Source organism: Manis javanica, chromosome 13 (assembly GCF_040802235.1).
Source record: "Manis javanica isolate MJ-LG chromosome 13, MJ_LKY, whole genome shotgun sequence".
In the NCBI taxonomy this organism is placed as follows: Eukaryota; Metazoa; Chordata; class Mammalia; order Pholidota; family Manidae; genus Manis; species Manis javanica.
Window position 1 is genome coordinate 50,766,945 of NC_133168.1, and position 21,182 is coordinate 50,788,126.

The window sequence follows — 21,182 nt, forward strand, 5'->3', positions numbered from 1 at the left end:
AAGTTATTTGTGAATTTATGGTACACAGACATACTCATAAATCACAGGGCTGGGAAAGAGAAGTCTGGTAGACAGCAAGCCAACCCAATAGGGAGTTTCCACCACCCAACAATACCCACTGACAGAGTAGGCAAGATGCCAAGAAAAGGAAAGTCAGACTAAACTGAGGCTAGAGCAATGTAGCCCCTTCTTCAAGGCAGCCCTGAGAGACACATGAAGGTAAAGGCAATCCTCCCAGCGACAGAACCACCAGCCGTTAGGATCTGATCAGGAAGCACACTTCAAGGACAACCTATGCCCAGAGGATCAGTGCTCTTACTTTACCTCATCATTAACCCCATGAACTACACAACCGATGACCTACAGGAAGTGATTCAAGGCTGTTTGATGGGGACAGCGCAGGGCAAAGCTCTCCTGGGAGAAACCTAAACAACGGGGCTGCCCACTAACGAGGGCTGGAGAGAAACAGAAAGAGAGGAATGACCATCACCAGTAGACAGAGTTCTACAAGACAAGATACTGCCTCTAGACACAGTAGGTCAACAGGACTTTGTATAGTCTGCCATTGGTGAGCAAAGGACTGTACCTGCGACTGGACCTATAAAAGCTGAACTGAAAGAACACAAACACATTTATGTATTACACTTAAGTGTACAGAAATGTGTGCATAATGTTTATCAGACAAAAGGGGTGAAATGTAGCACTCACAACAATCAACTTAGCTGCCACACCAAACTTATTTGTCACCATCTCCCTGATCTTTTCTACCCACCAGTGTCAACCCCAGTCTAATGATTTTGACTAGTTCTATTCAAGTCACGTGGGTTGAGCCATAATCTGGCTCTCATATCCTCCTTGTCAGTCCCTTTTACCTCCTCTCATTATCCCCTATAACCCTCTGTTGACCATACTAGAACATCTAAATTCAGTAAATGTTGTCTGAACCAATAAAACAGAACACTCAGAACAAGATCATTTGTTTTTGCTGTCTTACTGTCTGTACGTCAGAAGTATTCTTTCCATTGAACCCCAGAATACTCAGAATGGGGCCCGAGGTATTTCTTCCTCTTCTGGAGAAGGAATGGTTCCAGTATCCACCAATCTCCTGGGGAGGGTTTCCTCCCACTCTGACCCCTAATTATACAGGAATATCCATATAAAGAAAGAATTTACTTCTGTCACTGGGTTTATTGTAACATCTGTCCTGTACCAACTGTATATTTATATTTAAAAGAAACAGATGGAATGGCATGACACAGTGCTTGGTATCATTACATAAAACAAGCTGAGCTGATGGCCAGACATATACAATGTAATCCCTGTGTGCCTCTGCCCCAAATGACAGGAGCTGGGACACAGGAGAATCAGCTCTCACTGGAAATCAGTGAGCCAGCTGTCCAGGATGAACCCAGGGCTTATATGATCAGATCTTTACTTGTTTCAAAGGTTTCTTAACAGTTCTAATATAAACTAATTATGCTTTTATGATCTCAGAAAACATCCAAAATGATTAGCCAATCCCTTTATGACTCATATATCTTTAGGCAATAAATGTACACACTTTCTACTAATTAAGAAGTTTCAAGATAGTCTATTTGAACAAGTGAATGCCCTGTGGATGAACATTTCCAAAATTTAATACTACTATCATAAGAATTTACAGAGACACTTTCACCATATTTAGCCAAGGAAAAATGAGGCTTAAAAGGATAATGCCATTGTTTTAACCCATAAACTCAATTCATACAATTTCATCTGTACATAATTCAGATGAAAGACAGAAGTACGTATTCTTAGTTCAAAACAGTAATAATAGTTGTTGCTGAATTTGGGCAACAGGAAATTTTGCTCTATTTGTATTTTCCTATATTACCAATTCTTCTTCACTGAGTATGTTATTACTGTAATTAAGAAAAAACTGTAAATAGATTAAAGTCCATTAAAACAAAAAATGGTATCTCCTCCTTTTATGCCTATACCCCTACTTTAACAGTTTTTAAAGCAGTATAAGATGACTATGTCCCAGAAAAATTATAGTAATCTGGTATATATTGTGCCATCATGTGGTATAGATCTACCTAACACACAGAGGTACATTTATACTATTCCTTTCTGAGTTTGGCAGTATATACAAGGTATCACTGGACTCCAAGAAGCACATGCTTTCAGACACTGTTATATCAGAGGACTTTTTTTTTTTTAAGTTAGACTTTAACTGGATTTAAAAGAATGAATGGAATTTCCTGGCTTTTATCAGAGCAATTTCTCAACAGATTTTTGCCCCCTGCTTCATTTTAATACAACGATTAAAGCCACTTACCAAATTAGAGTGTACACTTGCCACTTAAAATGCTATTCAGAACATAAAAGTTAAGAGGTCTTTAAAAAGCAATACACAGCAACAAAAGGCTTAGAGTTCCTGCACAGAAGTTGTTTTAACAGTTTCCTGTGAAGTTAGTCAAAAAGCATCAAACATCTGCAGTCACATCTAAGTGCAGGAGGGATCTACTTTCAGACCACACAGCGCCATGGAGAGACAGGGAACACGTATCTACATTCGATCAAGAAAAAGCCCTTCTTTGTTTTACTATCATATGACAAGTATCACTGTCAAGTTTTCACTACAACTTCATTAAAATACCAAGTCATACACACACACAGCTTAACACAGCACAACTGGGACAGGGACATATTTTTCAGAACTGCAAAATGGCATCTGCAGAATGTCTTAAAGGAATGACAAAGGCACTTCTTCAGCCCTAACAAAGAGAACAATGTTTCCACTAGGACACTACAGGATTCTTGCATTTTAGAGTGGAAAAGGCAGTCAAAATTAACACAAAACAGAACTGAACGGTAGAATGACAGCCTGTAGGGAAAAACTAAAAGAAACTATTGAGGGTATACATTTCACTCATTATAGAACAAAAAAGTAAAAGAGTGCTGAACGTTTTCAAAATTGGACAATTTCAAATACTAGGATTGAAAAGAAAAATAAAAATTCAACATGAGATTCTTAACATTGAATCAACCAAGTTTAATTTTAGAGTCAGAAACACTGTGCTTCTATGCCAGCATTATGTTGAGCAACCTGCAAGTATCATTCCATTTAATTTCTCATGATCACTCTATGAGACGTGTTACCAGTGCCTCCACTGTACTGATAAGGAAGCTAAGACTTACAGAAACAAACGCATTATCAGGCAGATCTGAATTTCTCCAACTCTTTCACTTACTAGCTATAAGACTTTGACTCTTTCCCCGAGGTACTTTTACTATGAATTTCAACACTATCAGCATCAAAGAACATTCACAGTGATTTAAGACAAACTATTGTCAAAAATGGGACAAGAACTTTCCTAAAATAGCATACTAAAATGGAACTGCAAGCTTAATAAATGGAGTGAAAGGGAAATTGGGATATACCCACTCTTAACCAAGTAACATTTCATGTAAGGAAAGAGAAAGGCTTAAGAAATGTCTTCAGAAAAAAACAGAGAATGTCAAGAGCCAGGGTTAATTACAAAATAAATATCTGGACATACTGGGTGGAGAAAGACTGTAATCAGGACCATATGCTGATTGTTCCTCATTTTTATCTCAAGTGTACATACGTGGTTATCTTTAGCGGATAGTACCCTAAAAAACAATATGACTTTCATATTGTTGTGGGGGGTGAGAGGGGGTGGAGAACCTTCAGTGAGAATTAGAAACAATTGATTCTGATTAGAGTAAAACCAGTAAGTTACCAAAAGGTACATTTTTCTACTTGTTTCTAATAAATTACTAGTTAGCCCTACTTTGAATCCCCACCCAATTTATTTTCCTCAACTCCAGTTCTGATCGTATCATTGACCTGTTCGGAAAACCTCAGTTAACTGCTAAAATAAAACCCGAAGTCTTCCATCTGAAATGCAGTCCTCCAGGCCCTGGCCAGCCCTTCCTTTCTAGTCCTCCAGCTCAGTATCGTCCATGTTGAATTCTATTGTTCAGCAGGTAAATAAGTCACTCCAGTCTCCAGGCTCATTCCTCCAGCCTCTTCCCAAAAGCCAGCCAGCCGAGTGGCATGCACATCATCACCACAACCCACTGAGCAAAGCCCAGCTACCGTGCTATGACCTTGCCACCTTCCCTGCCACTCCCGGCTTGACACCATCCTTCCCTGCTCAGATACTCCAGCACTCCCTCCCTCTTCAGAGCCCAGCACTCTTCTACAGGAGAGGCCAGATGTCTGCACCTGACCCACCTACTAAATAAGACCTACTCATCCTTACATCCTCCACAGCAAAAACACACACACCCCCTTTACACAAGTTATTCTTAGTCTATCTGAGTGGAAAAGAAATGAGGTTATAAGAAAACACCTTTAAGAACATCAGCACACCTACTTTGTCAAACAACCCCAGGCATCATCATCTTATTTTTCTATTATCCAAGATAATCACCTTAACAATTCAATTAAGTAAGACTAATATTAAAATTAAGCAGCAATCTAATGAAACAAATATTATTTTGGCATGTTGGTAACGAGAAATCTCATGCCATCTTTTAAGATTCATATTATGAAAATATACAGAGTGGTATTTATTACTTCTCCCTGCATGATTGGTTCTCATGGGTTAAGACCGATCTAAAAGGTCATTAACTTTAAAAAGGTATTAAATTCTAAGAAAAGCAAGAAGAAAATTTAGATGGCTCTGAAATAAATCCTACGGTAATATATCTTGGGATATACAGTCCTCCTGAATCATATCAGTTTAGATCTGGGAGGGAACTGAAAAAATAATTTAGATATTACAGAATCTAAGAAATTTTAAATTGAGCTAAGTGACTGAGGGACCCCCCCCCCACTTTTCTTTTAGACTATCCTGAGAAAATGCAGAAACCTAACTTCGTGGCAAAGGATATCTGCCCTGTGTTTTTCATCTGCATTAACATGTTATATCAACCAGGTGATAAGCTCACATTTCTGAATGAATTTGCCCCTCAGCATTTTCTCAAATGGAGCTCATTTTTCCACACACACTTTCCTTTTGGCATCTTCTTTTCTCAATGCATCTCACACTGCTCAGCTTCTGATTCCCTACAGGTGTAAAACAGTATGAAAATGTAGACTAGTGACTAGTTTGTTCATTTTCTTTTTAACTACAGACATTACTGTAATCTCTCCATTTATCAGATGAAGGTCTGGAGGATCTTCCTTTCACTGCTCATGATGGTATCACAGCAGAAGGCAGGGACTAGGAACAGCTGGAAAACTTAAGGGGTGCCTGTCCAAGAAAGCAGTAGCTGCGGCTGTCAGAGCTGAAGCTAATTTGCTCTTCCATACACAAATATAATTGTGCAACAATTACACAGAACTGTTTAAGATATAGCTACACAAATACAATATATGCTTGTCTTCCAGGAAACTTGGCCAACCCAAACACCAAAAACCCAAATCCAGACCACATCTCAACCAGCTCTGTGACTTGCTTTTGCTGCTTAGTGGCCCCCTGACACAGAATTCCCAGATACTCTTTCCATGTCTAGGAAAATGACATTGTAAATAACATAAATACCACTACCCCTCATGTGGTCAAAACGGAACAACCAAAGTAAAACATCAATTCACAATTACCGGTAATGGATTTGCTGGGCAATCTCAGACCTCAGAACTCATACCTGCAGCCAGGTCTGAGATCACTGCACCGTACAACCCAAGGACAGATTAGGATAAACACCGTAAGCAGCAGTGCTGACACGACTCAGCTCCCAATGCGTCCGTCAGATGGCCCAGTCCCAGGTCAGGAAATAATGTGACTGATAGTAGAATCCAATGGTAAACATAAATATCTTTAGGAAGTAGAGTTTCTTTTTCCAAACATAAATATCTTTAAGAAGTAGAGTTTCAATTCCCAAATTATTTTACTCTTTTCACAGAACCAACTCAAAGCAGGTGCAAAATAATTACAAAGGATGGAAAGTATGCAGATTCGTTATTACTGAAATACAGTGAATAAGAAAAGACTTCAAGAGAATTAAGATCACATGAAACTTCATGCATACCACAACTATGTACTTCTTTTTAAGGGAAAAGAGCATACATGTGTGTACACGCACATCACACAAGTCCATACAGTGCCGAAGCTGCCTGCGTGTGTAGCTCCTGGAATCGGTCTCCTGTTGCATCACACATTCTATATCCTGACACTCTTCCACAGTGAACGAACTGGGAGGAGGGGAGGGCTCCGATGCCCATTTTAAGGCAAATAGCTTATAGAGAGACAAGGAAAAAGCAAGCAGTTGAACAAAAAGGAGATACTCTGTAGTATATTGAACAAACGTTTTCGTACAACACTGGAGAAACAAATTAAGCCCAGCATTACAAGAACTGAAAAGCACTGCTAGAAAAAAATTTTCTTAATTCTGTTTCTTCCTACTTTAGCCACTCAGGCTATTTCCACCCCATTTCTTCACCACTTTAAGATGTCATCTCCACTGGAGTTTCCCTACCCACTCCAATCATCTGAAAAACTCCTGGCAAAGATCCAAAAGTATAATCAACTTTGCCAAATGACATTCAGATTTTGTCCCCACCCTACTACTTGGCTCTTTATCCCTATTTCTCGATCTCTTTCTATCCTTTCTCCTTTTCCTTCTCCCACCTACAAATGTATCCTAATTATTTCCTTTCTTCCTCACTCCCTATTCCTCAGATTTTCAACACTGAATTTCTTCATTCCTCTCATTTCACCTTCAGCAAGCCTTCCCTCAATGTACAAAATTGTTAAGTCTTCAAGATGCAGAATTTAATAATGCTGAATGCTTCTCGTGGAGGGATCTTACCAAGAATAACAAAAACTGAGGATTCTCTATTACCTACTTCTCAGACATCCCTCCCATCTCACCAGTCACTTCAGCTGTCTTATATACATAGTTTCTTCTAGATTGACTAAGCTCAAACAGAGGTGACATTGAGTCTGAGGCTGTGTGTGCCAGTATAGTCTGAAACCACAACTGCCACAAAAAGGACATATAACTGTTGACCAAACAAAAAAATGTGTAACTCATGCTAGACTTGCTTTTCCTACAGAGTATTTCCCAGATCAGTGGTGCTGGCATGAATATCATCCCACAGAGAAGAGAGAAGAGGGCACATTCCCTAATTTGCTCTAAATGTGCTCAGAACCTTTTTCAGAAGTCCTAATAATAACAGCGAGAACCACAAGGTGCTCTGCTAGTACTATGGTGATGAAGCAAAATGGAGATGAGAGAGACAGAAAGGAAGAAAGGAGAATAACAAGACAATATCCTCATCCGTGAAGAGCTGATAATCTAGACTGCTAACACATACATCCACGGAAAGTTAACAGTCAAAAAATGTTCAAATTTCAAGCCAACAGTAGAAAAAAAATGTTATAAGACTGTAAGCAACTGCCAACAGTCAAACAGTTAAGAATTCCTATAGGAATTCAGCACAAGAAAGCAAATATATTACAGAGTAGAAGAAATTTCACATAACATAATAATTAACAGCTAGCAAACCCACTAAAAAGTTTAGGAAACTCATTGGTTTTCAACATGGTGGAAAAGAAAAACTTCTGACATGCTTATGCTTATTCTAAACTTAAAATGTACAGTTCTAAACTCTACTTCTTTCAGGTTCACATCAAATAACCTTAAAACAGCAGTGATCCAGCCATAGTTTAATGGTTAATGGTTTCAAACTTCTCCAAATCACTCAGAGCAAATTAATTTAACTACACAGGTGTGTTTGCATAGTCTCAATGTTTCACTTTTTTCATACTCTAAGTTATAGTTAGACAGATTAAGCTTTCTGGGCAGTGAGCTCTAATTTATACTCGAGGATATTATTTCACAAATTCTCCCCAGTAAAGAAAATAAAATAGGCAGAATGGCAGTTAAAAGTATACTGAAATAGATGGAATCAGTTCTAATTCCAGCTCTGAAATTAACAGTAACTTTGAACAAGTCATTTAATTTTCACTTTACTAAATTCCCTCATCGATAATACAGAGGGTTATTTATCTCTTAAAAGTGCCTCACAGTTCTAAAATTCTACACTTAAAAAAAAATTACGTGGCATACCAAACTGTACATAAAATAAAGTTGAAAGCAAATAGCCATTAAAAACATATAAGTCCCAGTTTGTGAAATGTATACAGATACTCATTTACTAAAATACTCTATAAGTGATGAACATAGTGTACAAGGATAAAAACAGCCTAACATTAAACAGTGATTGCATCTGAAAGTGGTAATAAGGTTGTCTATTATGTTTCTCTATATTCCAAATTTTATTCAACATAACACAGATGTATCATTAAAAGGTTCCAATCCCTTGAATCCAAGCTCAACAGCTGGAATCACAGTTTTTCAGCCTCTATGAAATATGCTAGAATCTAATTATTTTAGAATCACTGTAGTCTAGTCTTCAATTAGGAGGGAAAAAGGGGATGTAAACCCCTCAACTTTGTTTTTCCACAACTACTTTTCTCATCTAGGCTGAATCCCCTCCTCTGTCCTTACTCTTCCGCACAAAAATCTCTTGGGAGTGATTGAACGAAAGTAACCTAAAACTGGAATTTCTGGGACTGTGATTTTCAAAAAGCACTGTATTTTGATATCTCTCCCGCTGCACACACACCCAGAACTGGATTTCATACTTACTTTTGCAATAAAACCTCATGGTAGTAGCTTAAATGTTCTTTAAAAAAAGAAGAAAGAAGAAGGGGAAAAAAAATGGGCAGGCCATATATAGAAAAAAGAGAATTTGCCACCTGGAGAGGTGATGTCATTACTAGCCATGGCTCTGAACTGCCTCTGGACTGCAGCTGTGGCCATAATCCCTTGACCCACCTAATGGTATTTAACATTAAAAACACAGTCCTTCCTGGCCTAGGAAATCTGTCACACTTGACTGTGCTTGGCTTACGAAGCCCTGTACTAGCAAGTTTTCAGCTTTAAAGGTTGTACAGAGCACAGCATCAAATATCTGACAGGACCATCGTGGGAAGGCCAAACTTCAGCCGCGCTAAACCTTTCCTTAATACCTGGCAGGCCTGAGGAGGACTCACTCTGCATGCCTGTCTACAGACAATCCCCAACTCACAAGATAGGCCTGACTTTGAGTCACTGGCCTGAATAAAGGAACCATCCATACACCTGAACTTCAGATGAACTGAGGATTTGGTTGGGGAAGAAGGGCTGGGGAAGAGATGATGGGGACAAAACTGAAGTTGGGGGTGTGCACCTCCATCCTCATCCTGTAAGATGAGGCTAAGAACACTATGCCTGGCTATCTGTACACATAAAATCAATTAATGTAGGTAGAATGATGGTTTCTGACATAAGGACTCAGGAAATGTTGGCTTTTAGTACTTTTCACTGCAGAAACACTCCTTAAAGAAAGTGTAACTCTCCAAGCCTCCTAAAGAAGGTCCAGTTAGTCTATAATGCCCCTGAAAGTACTTGTAAACCACAAATTTTAATACTTCTAAGGAAAACAAATGAAACAGAGTCTCAACTAAAACATATTTGCATCCTGGAAGAATGAGTGGAAGATGACGCATCCTGCCACCCTCCATTCATACTAGACAGTCCAGTGCAGAATCCCTGCCCCACCACTCCTCCACACGGGGCCCACCAGAGATGGGGTACCTGACAACGGATTGGGATGGGAACTCTGGGAGATGGTGGGATGAAGTGCTAAAGATACCTGGGCCTCCACCAAATTTCCGAACTCCACTCCACAATGCCCTGGTCACCTTTCATTCCCTTTCTAAGAGCCACAGAATGCAGCCTCCTGCTTCCGGAACCAATATGATCTTGTATGAAGGGAAAGTAGACTCTCCACCCCCAAGTTCAGCCTGGAATGCAACAAAAGGCTTACTATCAAGATTTTACTACTCATAGCAATGGGGAGATGGGCAAGGAAAGTCTGTTTTTACTTACTCTAAAGGCAAAGCTGAAATCGAAATCACACTTGGATGCTAATGTTAAATTTTGTTTAATTTTAAAAAATCATCAAGACAGGAGGAAAAAAGCTAGAAACCTGTATCTTGCAATTTCCAAGACTGTCTGTTTGATCTTTTACAGCTGTTACCCTCACAACCCTCTAAACCTTAATTTTCAATTTTCTATTGTTGATTATGTGTTTTGTGGTCAACCCATAACTGCCTACACCTCAGAAAGCCCTCTCCCTATGACCCCTCTCCTCACTGTCCAGCTCTTACAGAATCACAGGATCCTAGCGATGACCCAGACTCTGGCATTTTTCCAATCTGTTTCCCTCATATTGGACAGTGAAGATGCAGTGTTGAGCCAGAAGCTCAACCAATATTCCCAGCCGCATTTTTCTCTACTACCCCACAATGCTTAAAGTTCTTCCTAGGGAAGAGGGGAGTTGAATCCCAAACTTTCACACATATAATACATTCCAAGTCAAAGTAGTTTTTATTACCCATACCCACCCCCCCGCTTTCTACAAAGAAGAGTTTGTAGGATATGTGGGTGTGCTTTCATTCTTAACTCAAAAAGCCAATCCCAATGATCCTGCCCTCCTCAACATCTAAGCTACCCATTCCCATGATCGTACCCCCAAGTTCAAATTTTTCCAACTGTGACCCAGGGCAAAATACTTACATTGCAACCTAATACATGGTAAACACACCCAGTTTTAATGGAAACAAAATTTTCAAATGACTATGTAATCCACTCTGATCAGGACTAAACCTAAACTCAGCAGTTTGTGCTAAATCCAGCCGCAACCTTTCTGCCCCTCCCTGCCAGTGGAGGGCCTCAGCCCGAAAAAAAGCTCCTCCCACTCGCCTTTTTCTTTTCTCTCCAAAAGCAGCAGCTTTGGGCAGTGGCAGTATAGCAGCTAATGAGGTTTATACAAGGCATGATTATTGCTCAACTGAAAACTTTTCACAAAGGGGAAGAAGCCTTTCTTTAATTAATACAAAAGGTCTATATAGGCTAAATAAGGCTCTGACTCTCATGTTGTTTATTCTATTTCATTTTCTAAATGCCAGGTATGGCCTTCTAAAATGACTTCTTGAAAAATTCTGCCCTTCCTCTATAAACTCAATTATTTCAATTTCATGCATCTTTCCAGCTCAATCCCTCTTGAACCCCAACTTCAACAATTCTTTGACCCTGAGCAGTCTGTGCTCCCACCACCTTCCCATAGCTCTGTCCTCACTACTCTCCTCAGCAGCTTGGATTCCACGGGCCACTATTATACCCTAACTCCCAGGCCCTCTCTCCTCCAGTACCTTCTCATGATGTATGGTTCCAGCTAACGCAGGACTTACTTCAGACTTGCACCCAGCCAAACAAAACTAATTAGGATAATTTCCTCAATTTAAATTCATAGCCACAAATTTTAACCGAACTCATAGAGATCTCCAGAAATACAACAGTTCCCTAATCAACCCACACCCCCACTTCTGGACATACATTTCATACCTACACATAAAACAAAAAATTATAAATAATATGACACTGGAAATTGGATCTTCCTATAATCTAACTACAAGTTTTCCTCCAATAAGGAAAACCTGATATTGTTTAACACCTCAGTGTTATACTAGACATTCATTATAAAAAAAAAATCTGCCCAGTACAAACTAACTTCCAATAGTATTAAGTTTAAGGGTACTTAATCATTAAAGAATAAAAGCTAAAGTATATCTACTTTCAAAGTGTTTTTGTTTTGTCTTCTTGTATTAAAGTGTTTGGTAATATTCTCTCTTGAATTCTCTTACCAAAGTAGTCCATGTGCAAGTCTGCCCTGCCTCTCTAACCAGTCAGGCATAACAGTTTACTGTTCAAACATAATTTGTTCAACCAAGCAAACACCTGTGCAATCAGGCATGTTCAATTTGCAAGGGACAAGTCCAACAGCAAGGCCACAGTGAGAAGCACTGATGCCCTGTCAGTGGGCCTTTTGCTGAACAGCTTTTCCCATAATTATGTCTACTTTGAATCAAAATGTCTAATAAATGCCTTCGTGCAATTCAACAGAAAAGCAGAACACACACATTATGAAGATGCTATTTATTCTAAGCCAGGCCACTAATGGTGACATAATGCATATCATAAACCCCAAAGTAAAATGAAGCTGCATCTCTTGAAATTCAAGGGCCAGTAGAGGTGAAAGCTAAGGATATGTATCTGCCCAAGGAGGCAATACAAAGTCAAGCCCTGAATTTAATGTACTGTTAAGAGTGCTGCCCTTGGGAAAGCACTGCGGGACTTACATAGTCATTTCTATCACTTTAAAACTCAGTTCTTCAGTGAGGGGTAGAAGGGGGAACACAACACAACTGAGATGCCTATACTGAAATCACATATGCCAGCAAATAGGCAGATTATATACCAGAACATGCAAAGGCTTTGAGCCCTTCAGAGCAAGAGGATAATTTATCTTGGAGGACCCTCAGGTAGCAGACATGACCACCACCTGGATGCACACACGTAGCCAAGGCCAAGGCTAGCCAACCAACCTCAGTCACCCAGCACAGCACTAAACAACACCAATGTGATCATGCCAACGCAATTCCTGACTTCACTCATTTAGGCTCTTTTTCCAGCACCCTAACTTCCAAAAGCCCTACAACCATTGCTATTTCTTGCTTCTCCTCCTCCACCACTCATTCACTCAACATTAGGAAACGTCCACTGTGTAAGGGAAAAAGGGAGGAAGCCAATGATGATAACTCATTCTGAGAAATAACCTAAATAAAGCATCTGTAAAAAGTGTAAGAGCAGAGAATAGAGTGAGGTAGTATCAGAGCCATCTCTACAGGATGAAGGAGCAAAGAAAAAAATGCCCGCAAAGGCATCAAGATACCATAACAAATTGCTCCTTAAACTTTTTACATTTAACCAAAATCACAAAGGTTAGGCCCAAGAATGCACAAGAGAATAAAATGCAAAAGTCAAGTCAGTTTCCCTCCTAGCAGGGTAGCGCTTTGACAGATAGTGGACACAGAGAGTTCTTCTTTTAAAGATTATTTTAAAATTCCATTTTCCCATTACATTTTAGTTTACAAAGCTAACCAACACTCGACCTGGTAGATATGTGTTGACCTCTGTGTTATCACTCCCAACTGCACCCTCCGTACTCAATAAGATTCTGAGAGGCACATCATGACCCTCATCCCAGTCAAAACTGTGGTGGGCATCCTTTCATTCATTTGCTTCTTTCCCACGCCAGGCCAAGGCAGTGCATGCATCACCTTACTAGGCAGCCCAATGTTACTAAAATAATGGCAGTTAACAGTTTATTTAAGGTGTGAGCTCTTTTAAGTTGGGATAGAGGATGTAGGTAGGAAGCACCTCAAAGACAGAACCTCATTTAAGGTCAACTTGTGTTATTTGGCATAGGGCTGGGTGAGCAGACAGACGGATAGCCTCTTCCTCCACCTGCAGAATAGGAGAGCTCATCTCCTTACCCTGAGCTGGTTTGTTATGAAAACGTCCCATGAAGGCAGGAGCAGTTTGGAGTTAATTAGATTTGGTCTGTATGCTATGTTAGCTAGATCAGGGTTTGTCAACCTCTGTGCTGTTGACATTCTAGCCAGATTAACTCTTTGCTGTGTGGAGCTGTCCTATACAGCACAGGGGGTTCAGCTGCAGCTTAAGCCTCTATACGCTGGATGCGATTAGCGGGCCCTCAAGTTCTGGTGATCAAAGCTGTCTCCAGATATTGCCAAACATCCCTTAGGGGTCAAAAATCACCCACCCACCGACCCCCAGCCCAACTGAGAACCACTGTGCTCGATTATGACCATCAGGCTATTTGTTAAATATGCAATGAAGCAGAAACATGTTGAAGAACAGGGCAAAATATTAAGAGAAAAATATATTATGTCTTAACCAGCTATTACTTGCATTTAAGTGAAAAGCTAATAGATATCACCAACAGAAGAGAAAAGGTCAAAACTAAGGCCAAAAACGTAAAGCATTTAAGTAACAATAAGTACACAGGTGCTCAGGTGTGGTGGAAACTGCAACCAAAGAGGAGCTTAGTGAAAACATTAAAACTAAATCAAACAAATCTATCTTCAGTCCACAAATCCAAGCCCATTCTACCAAAAAAAAAAAATCTTTAACAGGTTTTAATTCTGCAAAGTTAGTATCTCATGTAGCAACTATTTTGAAATAATTAGGAACACACAGGCCAGACTCCAAATTCCAGCCAGCTTCAACCATTTTCTAGCTATATGATGCTTGGCCTCTCTAAACGGTGTGCCTCATCCAGAGAGGTAAACGAAATAACCAATATAAAGACATTAGCATGGTACCTGTAAGTACTAGTAAGTGGCTGTCACCAGTAGTTTCATATACATATTTTATAAACATACTTCTAATACAAAATGGAACACACTGCCCAAATGAACTAAGAAAACACACTCCAAGTAAGTTAACTGAAAAAGCCCATTCCTGTAAAAATACACACTTAGACGCCAAGGTTTATATGCACTTTTTTAAGGCAAGAGAAAAAACTGATTACCATCCAAGCTTTGGTTAAAATAAAAACAAAATACAAATGTTGCCCTTTTTTAAGGACCCCGCTACATACCACTTGTGCTAACTCCAAATATATTCCGAGGCTTTTGTCCAAATCAACCAAAACAGCCTTTTAAACAGCTGAATTTAAAAAAACACTACATAAATTTTCTATAAAGCCTAACAACTGAGTAGGAAAGAAGAGCATTTTCTCACACATACCCCGAGCCAGTTTGCAGTTGCTGTTTTTGCCTCACAGAAGTTGTTTTCTAGCCACAAGCTACTACAAATTGTTCAGACCTTTTGGCAGCAACACAGGAAACTGCCCTTTTCACCCGTTCTCCCACAAAAATGTAGTCAATTTCTAGGCAGGCCCATTTCTCAAGGCTACTTGCTTGATGGAGCCAAATGCACACAACTTTTAATTTAGCAATATGAAAGGGCCCCAAATATTTTGCATTTTTGTGAAGAAAACTGAAAGCAAGTCACCAAAGACCTGTGGGCAAAGCGCTCTATTAAATCGGCTCATAAAGTGTGCTACACCACTCTTTACGCCAGCATTTGAATTTACAGGGCATTTGGCATCACAGCTGTTTCTGTTTTATCCAAATTGTCCAGGATGCAAGAGGCAACACGTGAAGCCATTTCCTGACGCTTAATTGTCCTTGGCTTCCCACTATTTGCAACTTGCCATGTTTCAAAAAGTTCAAATAGGTACATCTGCCTTTTGATTAAAAAAAAAAAAAAAAGACCTCAAGTCTTCCCTTTGAACCTGAGGTTTTTCTATGATCTTATTAAGGATCACATAAAGGTATCTGGGCAAGCCACGAATGAAGATGAAGCTCTTCCCAGCTCTTTTTTTCAGGCATACAAAATCAATCTGCTGTATATTTTTCTCCTCCAGTTATTTAAGTGAGGTGAGGGCAGGAGGTCGTAAATCACTCAACATCTGTGGACATACTTAATTTCTAAAAATAAAGCCAAATTGTCTTTTGAATATAAATTAAAGAAGAACCTTTGAAAACCAGGAATTGCTTTGTACCCCATTTGGTTTAAAATTTCACAGACTGGTCATTTATTAAAAAAGAAAGAAAGAAAGAAGTCCAAATGGCAAAAAGGCATCTGCAGTTATTCACAAAATGAAGCTGGATACTGCACCGCCCTGGGAAAGTCAAATGCCAAAACTCAATCTGGTGAACAAAACTCACACTGGAAAAGACTGAAAAGGCAAATCAGCCCTGTATCTTCCAGGGAACATTTTCTGTCTCCAAAAATGACTTGCAATCTCAAACACATTCCAATAATGACACAAAGGCAACTTCTCCAAAAGGGTACAATATCAGAAACTATTCAAACCACACAGACAAAATGATAAGCAAAGGAACCTCTATTCAATTATGTACACCAATAACTTTAATAAAAGATAATAAAAAAAATATTTTTCAGAGTCCAATATTAACATTATTTTATTGAAGTTCTGAAGTTGACTGAACTATTCCCCAAAATAAATCCTATAGATGAATCTGGGAAGCAAACCAAGGAATACAAACTAAAATTCTTAATGTTTAGCAGGGAAAAAGGCCTGGCTTGCCTGTATCTAAGTATAAAAGGCATACCTTGTTACTTTAGGTAATCATTCCAGAAAATTTAAATAGATGAAACACACATGGAGGTTAATTATAAACATGCTTTCATTCAGTGCTTGCCTTCACCGATAATGAACCAGACCATCTTTCATCTCCATAAGCAAAATAGAGTATCAAAGAAATTTCATACTATTGTTATCACTTATCAGCATCTTCAAAGTACATCTAATTTTTAACACTTATGAGTCTCTGCAGAAGGAGCAGGAAGAACTGGACTCCCTGTTGGAGATTTATTCACTCTGGGGGTACAAGGTAGTCTTGCATGCAGTTCAACACCAGCATGAAACAGCCTGTAAGATAATCAGCAAAGAAACAGTAAAAGCATTTCTTGAGTTAACTGTCCCCATCTTCACACGACTTACTTTCAAATAAGTCACAACAGAACAGCTGCCAAAGGTTATCCAGAGGTCTGGCATGAGAAGTCCAAGCACTCAAGTTCACTGTTCCAACACATGGGTTTTCTGTCCCATGTTAGGGAAGTTCAGCTTGGAAAAGTTTACTTCAGATCTGGGCTATATGGGTGTGGATAAAATGAGAGTTCCTGTGGCCAGGATTCTCACCTGGCCATGGTTGATTAGCTCACTGCACACCTGTGGGCAATATGTGGCTGGTGGCTCTATATAAAGAGCTCTGCCCAGTGCTCTGGGCACAACACGGTGGCACGGCTGCAAGGCTGCAGGAGAGCAGAGCAGAGGCTGGAGCGGTGGCAGCGCCAAGGACAGAGGCCCAGAGGACAGCTGTGCAGGACGACTGTGCAGAGAGGCCCAGAGGACGGCTGTGTGGACAGAGGGGCCCAGAGGCAGAGACTGGCTTGCTGCATGCAGACTCACTCTGAGTGAACGGGATTTTAGTGACTGACCTGCCACCTGGAAATAAAGTTGGGTATAAACCCTTTCACCCCAAAAAACGTTTTGCTGTCAATTTCTTTGGTCACATTGAATTCATAGAGAACTTGCCCGGAGCCAAAATCCATTGGCAAGACAATGGGCAACAAGGAATCGCTTTACTACTGTTACACATTTAAATTTCCCAAACTATTAGAAAACCCATCTTAAAATTTAATTGGACTTTTAAACAGAAAAAGAGATGAAAAATGTGGAATTAGTCACTGATTCCTATCAGTTCTCATCCCACTTCCCCCCATATTCAAGTAGTTATGTACTGTACAGTTACTATGTTAAAAAGCACACAGCTATCCCTGAGAAGGATAAAGAGGCACAAGAAAGAGATGTATTTATTACCAAATAAGTTATGTTTGCATCTGTATTTACACACAATTAGTCAAGGGTGTTTTGTTTGCCTGCTTGTGCGTTTTTGGCTTTTTTTAAGTATTTCTGTGTGGTTTACTTTATACATAGCAAAAGCACTGAAGGCCCTTCATGTGTCTAAATGAAAAACTCTACACATTTGGCCTCAATAAAGCCAGCAGTTTCTTCAAGATAGGTTCCAGCTATGAATCCTCTACATTTGTGTGCTGGAAAGGGTGAAAAGGGCAGTCTTCTGTGTGGCTGCCAATGGGCTTAACAATTCGCAGAAGCTGGTGCTAGAGAACAACTCTAAGAAGAAAACTGTAAACTTCCAAGCTGGCTTATATACTTGTACAAAATACTGTGATTTTTCCCCATTTACTCTTATTTTCTATTACACCTTTTCCTAGACAATCTTTCCCTGGAATTTTATAATCAGTGGTTTTAAATGATCTTGCTAGTGAAGGAATGTTTGAAAATACTGCTTAACAGGTTAACTGAAAACCAATTTCAGAACCTGTCTAACTTTTGAGCACTGAAATCCTTTCTACTCTTCTCTATCCACGATTAATACAGTACTAGTTTTGTTCAAGTATTCAGTTTCAGAAAGTTCTTCCTGAATTCATCCTGCAAACATTTATTAAGCACCTAACAGGGAAACACCACACCACATACACACACACAGGGAAAACACAACACCATACACACACACAGAGAAAACACCACACCACACACACAAACACAGGGAAAACACACCACACACACACACACACACAGGGAAAACACCACACCACACACACACACACACAGGGAAAACACCACACACACACACACACACACACACACACACACACACACACACACACACACACACACACACACACAGGGAAAACACCACACCACACACACACACACACACACACACACACACACACACACACACACACACACACACACACACACACACACACACACACACACACACACACACACACACACACACACACACACACACACACACACACACACACACACACACACACACACACACACACACACACACACACACACCAGGCTGTTTGCTGTGGAGAATACCAAAATGAACAAGAAAAGCTCACAGCACTTAAAATAACAATCTATAATGGAGAGAAAAAGAAAGAACAGAATTTGACGGGGATGCAGGGAGTGATCTTGGAATCTGTGTTTGTTTCTTTGTAAATTCACTGAATGTAGGCTTATAGTAGGCTTTTTTTTTTTAACTGTATCTTTACATAATTTATGAGTGATATTAGGCTATAATTTTCTTTTTTTCTTCAACATTCTGGTCAGTTTGTTATCAGGGTTACATTGGTCTTGAAATTCTCAAGAATGCTTTAATGGAGTTCTATTTTTCTGGAACAGTAAGGGAGTATTCTGTTCCATAATAATGTAATAACACTTTTCCACAGTCTAGGCCCAGCAATTCATTTTTCAATCTCTTCTATGGTTATTAATTTCCAAGATTTTCTATTTCTTCTGAAGGGAAACATTATATATATTCCTAGGAATGTTTCTATTTTGTTGATTAATTTCTAAGATACTACCAGAGTTTTATCTTCATAATGTCTTCTAATCTGAAGCTATACAATTTTTTCTCATTATTTCCCTAGCTAAAATAGCTAAAGGCTTATCCTTTACTGAGTGACTTCCCATCACTCCCCACCTCACAGAATTCCATTTGTTTTTCCTCTTCCAACTTTTGTTCATGTCATTAACTCCCACTTCCTTATTTACTGGTGCTTATTTTTGGTTCTCTTCTATTGTCTTAAATGTAATGTTTAGTTCATTCAGATTTTTTTCATTTAATACAACAGTAATTTAAAGCTATGAATATCTGGTTACAGCTTTTGTAAAGCCTCTCTCAAGTTTTGCTGTAGTAGTGCTATTGTACTGTTCTCCTTGGTACTATGTTCCAGATGATCTGTAATTCTAGCTTGTTTATTTTCCTTGACTCAAAGTAGTTTCCTTACGCTATCTATTGCTTATCTATCTAAAACTCCAGATAACACTGGAGTTATCCACGGTTGAATGCAATGACAGCAAAAAGACGAATGAACTGATTTTCCATGCTAAATACCTGAAGTATATTCAGGGAGAGATGCCAATCAACAGTTTAGATGAAATCAAGCAGGCCATCACAGATGACTATAATCAAAGTTGCTCCATTTACTGGTGGGATCCCCCACACACATCCCCAGCTCTTTAGCGCTCACACTGCTGCTCCTCAGGCTCTTGGAACAGCCCTTGAGTTCACTCTAATCCCTCCCTTTATCATCTCCTCACTTGGCTTTGCGAGTGCTGTGATTCTACCACAGAAGAAAGCTCACCCGGAAGACTATCTATTCAGCAAGCAAGACTGGAGGACTTGCAATGTTACATACTCGTGGTTCTAACTATGTTAGCAGGTATAGTGAACAAGAATTAATGAAAAACATTAAAAACCCTACACTGATTCACAGAACCGCATTCCACCCTCCTGAGCAAAGCCCTGTCCAAGAACACCAAACTGACACAAAAAAGAAAAATAAATCAGGATATAAGTATATACTTAAACAAACAAACCCTCAGTAAAGAGGGACCCCTTTTTAAAACTGGTAATATTAGCAATAATAAAACAATAACAAAATTAACACTTCCCAAACATGGGGCAGTCTAAGAGCTTTTGTATATACTACTGCAAACCTTACAGAAACCCTGCAGGTAGGTACTGTTCTTGTTCCTATTCCATAGATGATGAAACTATGGCACACAGCTGTAAGTGACAAACCCAGGCATCCTGGCTTCAGTGGTGATTCTAATCATTACACAATATACCTCATATTACACGTTCTATACCATCTCCTACAGATTATCCTCCACCAGCTTTATATTAACATCTTCACAGTCTCATCAAAGGGAACAATTTCTTAATTGCTTTATTTTGAATAATAAATTATTAACATGCTTGAGTTCGAATTCTGGCTCAACCAACTAGCTGCTGTTCCACAAGCATTTTAATCTCCTTTCCTCAGTTTTCTCATCTCCAAAATGAACATTACTGATATTACCACATCATAAATTGAGAGTGGAGTTTAAATGAATTAAAATATTCTAGTTATATTATGGTATATGGTAAGCTGCCTCTTTAAGAACAGTATGTCATTATCCATTGTTCCTAGAGGGTATTTCCTTCCAATTATAAATAATATCATTGTACAACAGCCTTTTAAAAATGGAATTCTGTAAAACTAACCTTTTGTGGCCATCACAGGTATCACAGATATTCAGTGACATCTCTCTGGATAAAATTCCTGAGACATTATCATACCAGATTCAAATCTAGAATGTGATTTCCATGTAGACATGCATTTTTTTGTCTGTTGTGTAAATCATTCTAGTTCCATAACCTACAATACTACTTGGCATTGATGTATGTTGAATTAATTTTAAAAATGCTCAATCTGAAATCATTTAGAAAGAAATGAATATATGATGTCCTAGAAAACTGTCTTAGATAAAAAGAAACACAAAATGTTTCATAAAATTGAAAAATGGCAAAAGCAGTCTTCCACATTAATAAATGATATCCTTCTATTTTAATATGTATGTGCAATTACTAAGTAGTAAATCAAACACTTAAAACGCATTAATATTTTACATGCTATTTTAAAAGTTTACATAATCACAATGACCTAAAAAATCACTGGGAGGATATAAACAGCTTTACTATATATTTCTTTTCCTTTTG

The 21,182-nt window shown here is 39.0% G+C and overlaps 1 protein-coding gene across 4 annotated transcripts in view; it reads right to left on the bottom strand.

The window, feature by feature from the left end:
* EPB41L2 (erythrocyte membrane protein band 4.1 like 2) overlaps positions 1-21,182 on the bottom strand; it is a 205,661-nt gene that overhangs the window by 153,787 nt on the left and 30,692 nt on the right. The window contains exon 1 of one of the 4 annotated variants that reach the window (XM_073219616.1): positions 14,746-14,880. The exons of the other annotated variants lie outside the window; for them this stretch is intronic. The gene's annotated coding sequence lies outside the window, so the exon portion shown is untranslated. Of the gene's footprint in view, positions 1-14,745; positions 14,881-21,182 lie in introns of those variants that run through there. 4 annotated transcript variants of the gene reach the window in all.